Genomic DNA, 6638 nt, shown 5'->3' on the forward strand with positions numbered 1-6638 from the left:
AAATGAGATGATAATCTTCTCATTGATTACATCAACAATATATCATTACTAAAAAATTATTAAATAAAAATCAATTCTAGATATTTAATTATTATAATAATTAAATTAGATATTATTTTAGAAAATAAAAATATTATTAATTTTTAAATTAATTTCTATTATTATAAATAATTTTTAAATTGATATTTAATTTACTAGCAATTACTTGAATTTTAAATTTGATAGCAAAAGCCTAACTAGCTAATTAGATACCAATTTAGAAACAATTTTTTTTTGTCTTTAAAATAATATCTAATTTGGTCACAACTAATTATTTTTTTATCTTTAAAATTGGTTTCTATTCAATGATTTTCTTATAGTGTATTAAAAGAAGTGAAATTTTAAAATACTATAGTTGAGTTATTTTATTTTATAATTTTAATTTTTGTTTGATAAATCTGTTAGTGATTTCATGGTTACTTTAATTTGAAATTTAAGAAATATATGTTTTTTTTTGAAGTAGTATTTGTTAGTTTTGATTTCTGATATATTTTCATTATAATATAATGCAATATCAAAATGACTTACTATACTCTCTTTTTTAATACACTACTACAAGAAAATTATTGAATAGAAATCAATTTTAGAAATAAAAAATAATTAGGTTCTATAACGACTAAATTAGATACTATTTTAGAGGTTAAAAAAATTATTGATTTCTAAATTAGTTTCTATTATTATAAATAATTTCTAAATTGATATTCAATTAGTTACCAAAGTTTTAACTACCAATTATTTAAATTCTAAATTTAGTAGCAAAATAGTACCAATAATACCCTAGATGAATTTCTAGGGTTAAACAACGCTGTAAACGTGAGAGAGAATAACGAAAAAGATGAAGATGAGTAAAGTTAGTGTGAAAAAAAGTGAGAGAGAATAAAAAAAAGTTGAAGATGGACAAAGTTAGGGTGTAAAAAACATGAGAGAGAAGAACGAACAAAATGAAGATGATTTTCTAGGATTGAGAAATGTTAGTATGTAAAATATTGTGAGAAAGAAAATAAAGAATTTAAAAAATAAAGTCTAAAATGATATAGATTTATCACAATTTCTTTTTACTTTTTATAGATGAAGTTATAACTTAGTTTAAAATAATAATAAAACAAAAACTTTTAAAATGTATTTTTTTATTATTAAATGAGTTCTCATAAATCTACATCACCCCTAAACAATACTTTTATCATCTCACCCAAGTTAAGAAATTCTAGAATATACTTATGGACAACTTATTTGATTCATAACATATTCACAAAATTAGTATGATCCAAGTATTTTAGTTAACTATTTATCTAATATTCTAAAAATTTATTATTTTCATCTTGTATAAAAGTTGCAAGTTAATTTTATTAGTCTATCTCATATAATTGGTTTATGGTCTATCGATAAATCTACATAAACAAAATTAAAAAAAAAAATATTTGTGAATGTTGAAAAGATTATTTTATTTTAATGTTTTACTTCTTTATGTTACATCAATTTATTATTGATAATAAATTTAAATAAAATAAATAAATATAAAACCAATATTTACATCAATTAATTATGTAAAAGTTAAATATTTTATAAACAAATAAATGTATAAAAAATAAAAATATTATTGTTTGAGCTACTAAAAAATCTATAGTAATTGATTATAATTGTGTCTTGACTCAATACTAAATCATTAAATATAAACTAATGTAGAGACAAAAAATAATTAGTCACTATATTGACAAAATTAGATATTATTTTAGAGACTAAATTCTTTTTGTATATAAAGTATTTTCTAAATTTATAAATTAGTTTCTAAATTGGTATCTAATTAACTACCAAGTTTTTAGTTACCAACTACTTTAGATTCTAAAATTGATAACCCAAACCTTGGTAGTTAATTAGATACTAATTAGTTAATTATATACCAATTTAGAAACTAGTTTATAAATTTAGAACCTACTTTAGATACAAATAACTTTTTTAGTCTCTAAAATAGTATCAAATTTAGTCAATATAGTGACTAGTTATTTTTAACCTCTAAAATTGGTTTTTATGTAGTGATTTTCTTGTAGTGACTTTAAGAGAATCATTGTTGTTGTTCCATTTCAATAACATTGAATTATACTAAATTTTTTTATGGTGGATTATGCGAACCAACTCGCATGTCTCATCATTGATCATGTGCTTCAATGTTTTGTGAATGAAAAACACTTTCCATAATGATTATAATTTTTTTAATATAACTCTACAATTAGAATTAAGTTTAAGATTGTATTAGAAAGTTTTATATGAACATGGTATATGGTATTAAATGGGAACTTTCAAAAAAATAGGGCATGTGCATTTTTTATATAAAAGAGTTTTTCAAAATATATTTTTGTGGATGCATATCCAAGTTAAATTGTAATTATGCTTCAACGTTTTAATATTGTGTTACCTTGAAAAGGATTTGAAAAAGAATTTACTATGAAATATTTGAGAATAGAAGGTCTCGATGATTCAAAGATATTATGAGATATTGTTTCATTGATACCTATGAATTATTATGTTGATTATAATGTTCACTAATATTGATATTATTACCAAACATTATCAAAGGATTGTAAAGACGCATATAAAGTTGGTAACCAAAGTTTCCATATCAAGTGTTTAACTCTAACGGAAAACCAATGAAATTAAAGAGTGTGATTCACACAGATGAGGATTAAAGATATATCAAGCTACTGCAAACAAAGATATACAAAGAGAAAGAAGATTCGAAGTACAATCTGTTGAAACAAGGGGAAGCTAAGTTTAAGAGAGGGAGAAATTGTACTTAGAAGATATTCGCAAATAATGTGTTTATAACAATTCAGAAATAATTTTAACAGATTGTTATACCAAACATATTGATTTTTTGTAGTTAAAATACACTGATATAGGAAATGAATATGTTTTATTTAAAAAAATTGATTAAATTCTTCAGTACATTGATCTTATAACACAATCTTATAAGTCAAATATATAGTTGGAAAGATTTAAATTTGTTTTAAAAGAAACAAATATCTAGATTAATTTCAATAGGTTATTTTTGGAATTAACAAAATCTTTTTATGATCAAGAAATACTAGAAAAATATTTTTACAGTTTATATGATAGGTACAAAATTCAGAAGTATTAATCAACGCTTTAAGAAAACCTGAGTATATTAGTATTAATGAAAACTTCTTAAACTATGAATTGTTTCAATTGATATTTAATCAGTAACTAATCCAAATTGATACAAAACATATCAATATTAAATGTAACAACCAATATCAATTATCATAATAGTTTCAGTTATTACATATTATCAAACAAGTGTGGAGTGAACAAAAATAACAAATTGATTTTTTAAAACAACCGATTGATTATATCAGTACAAGTTATTATGCAGACAAATTATAAAACAAGGATAAAGAACACATAAAAGACACCAAGATTTTATACTGGTTCACTGACAATAGAGCTACATTTAGTCCCATCTCACACCGAGGTGAATTTCACTAAAAACAACACAATTTATTGAAAAGAAATACAAAACAATTATTGAACACTACCAAAACCTACACCGCTCACTGTAACACCTTGTCATAGCAGTGAAACACACCAAGAAACACTATCTAAAATAGAAATAAAATGTAGTATAGAAAGAACGAATTAACATGAAAAGTGAATCAAGAAATACAAAAGGATTCCTCAAATCCACAACAACAATGAAATATCTTTGACCTTAATCTAAATGATGAAAGTTTTGCAACAAGAAACCTAAAAAATCTTTCAAAGACTAATTTTTTTTCAAAAACTTGAATCATAAAGGTCCTCACAAATGTAAAATTGTAAATTGTATGAGTAACCTTTTTCCAAAATAATGCTGACCCTTTTATAGAGATTTAACAAAAATGGTTTTTATAAAAATGATGCACTTAAGTAAAATCAACTTGTTAAAAAATCAAAACAATATGTTGATTTCACTTAAAAAATGTAATATGCATGAAAACTAATTTTTCTCAGATAGAAAGTACTCAAACTGAAAACATTCCTAATGTTACATGGTTTTCAGTATATAAAACATATTTCAGGAAAATCTAATTTTTTTTAAGTATTTTTAATCAATTGATTTAAAAGATAACATATTGAAAATTGTAACTTTCCAGAAAACAATTTAAAATAAGTTGAAAGATGTTTTAACCAGTTAAAAAATATTTGTTATTGGATTATCATAATTTCTTAAGGCAAAAGATAAATCAAAACACACAAAATAAAAACTAAACTACTAAGACACTTAAGGCAGCTAGTCTTTAACATGACTTCATCAAACAACAAAGTTGGATCCTTGAGATGTCCAACACAAATAAGTGATACGACACCCAAAGCTCAAATATGAACATTCCATATAGAGCGTCGTATGAGAAGAAGAAAGTGAAAAGTAAAGACAAGGGAAGATTAAAGTCCAAAATTGCCAAATCTTCAATGTTTTACTTTAGTCAAATAAAGAAAGTATTTGAAAGCGCAAATACATGTTAAACACATGCAAATTACATTAGAGCAGATATCTCCTATTCAAGTCTCTATCATGAAAATGTTTATGAATAGAACAACAAAGAGAAGATTTGAGTACATACACAAATCAAGTTTCAATGTTTGAATCTTTATAGATAAAGACACTATTTGAAGAGCAAGCAATTGTTTAAAGAAGCAAGTAAAGCATCAGAGCTAAAGTTTCCATTTCGAGTTTCTACTACATCGAAGATGAAAATCAACACGGTAGATTGATCAAGATGTTACAACCACATCGAGCCGAGTCGATTCGGGCCAATGACGAGCCGAGTTGGTATGGGCACATTTTGAGCTAAATCAACCCGGGCCCATGTGGAGCCGAGTCAGTCCGGGCCCATGTCGAACCGAGTCGACTTGGGCCATGTCGAGCCTCATCGACCTAGGACCATGTTGAGCCTCATCGACCCAGGCCCATTTTGAGATGAATTGATCTGGGCCCATGTCAACCTAATGCTGCCTGGCCCATGTTGAGTCATTTCATACCCATATCGAGCCGATTCGGCTTGGGCGCATGTCAGCCGAGTCGACCCAAGCCCATGTCGAATTGGGTCGGCTCGGTCCATTCGAGAAGATTTAGCGTGGGTCCATATCGAGTTAGGTGGGTTCGGGTCTTATCTGATGTGCCTCTGTCATAGCCTTGTGAGGTGAGAAAATCACTCAGCCTCTCATACCATTGCCTAGGAGCTTGCTTGAGTCCATAGAGAGCCTTTTGGAGTTTGAACACATATTCTGGATGTTGATGGTCTTCAAAACCTGGTGGTTGTGAAACAAATACTTCTTCATTTATATAACCATTTAGAAAGGCACTTTTCACATCCATTTGAAATAGCTTGAACCCTTTGATGCAGGAGAAGGCAAGCAGCAGTCTAACAACTTCTAACCGAGCCACTGGTGCATATGTCTCATCATAGTCTATTCCTTCTTCTTGATTGTACCCTTTAGCTACAAGCCTAACCTTGTTTCTGGTGATCACTCCATGCTCATCCATCTTGTTTCTAAATACCCATTTTGTTCCAATTACATTCATCTCAGGTATTCTAGGAACAAGAGTCCAGACCTCATTAAGAGCAAACTGATTCAGTTCCTCTTGCATAGCTAAAATCCAGTTGCTGTCCTTGAGAGCTTCATTCAAATTCTTGGGTTCAACTTGAGATACAAAGGCCATTGCTTCACAGAAATTGTTCAAGGATTTTCTAGTTGACACTCCTTTCTCAATGTTTCCAATGACATTATCAAGGGTTAAGTCTCTTGGGGTTTTCCACTCTTTTGGCAAACCTGCAGCTGCAGTAGATTCTTGTCTAGCATGTATATCAGCAGTATCAAAATGAATCGATTCATTTTGATTTAAAACAGATTTAAATTCATTACTGTCAGGTTCATCAGCAGTTTTAGATAGGCTATGATCAGTTTCATCAAAAACAACATGCATTGATTCTTCTACTATAAGCAGCCTTTTATTGAAGACTCTATATGCATGACCATTCAAAGCATAACCAATGTGCACACCTTCATCAGATTTAGCATCAAACTTACCAAGATTTTCTTTGCCATTATTCAATACAAAACATTTACACCCAAATACTCTAAGGTGACTCACACTAGGTTTTCTGCCCTTATATAATTCATATGGGGTTTTCTTAAGAATTGGTCTTATTAAGGTCCTATTTAAGACATAACCTGCAGTATAAACAGCATCAGCCCAAAAATACTTAGGAAGCTTAGATTCATTTAACATAGTTCTAGCAAGTTCCTCTAGTGATCTATTTTTCCTTTCAACTACACCATTTTGTTGGGGTGTCCTAGGGGCTGAAAAGGTATGAGCTATCCCATGCTTCTCACAGAACCTCTCAAACTTAGCATTTTGAAACTCTCCCCCATGATCACTTCGAATTGATTTAATGCAGCAACCATTTTCATTTTCCAAAATTTTTGCTAATCTCTTAAAGGCAGAATAAGCATCATGTTTATGTGCAAGAAATAGAGTCCATGTAAATCTAGAGTAATCATCCACAATAACCAAAGCATACAAATTTCTAGCCAAGCTAGCA

Source organism: Phaseolus vulgaris, chromosome 8 (genome assembly GCF_000499845.2).
Source record: "Phaseolus vulgaris cultivar G19833 chromosome 8, P. vulgaris v2.0, whole genome shotgun sequence".
NCBI lineage: Eukaryota > Viridiplantae > Streptophyta > Magnoliopsida > Fabales > Fabaceae > Phaseolus > Phaseolus vulgaris.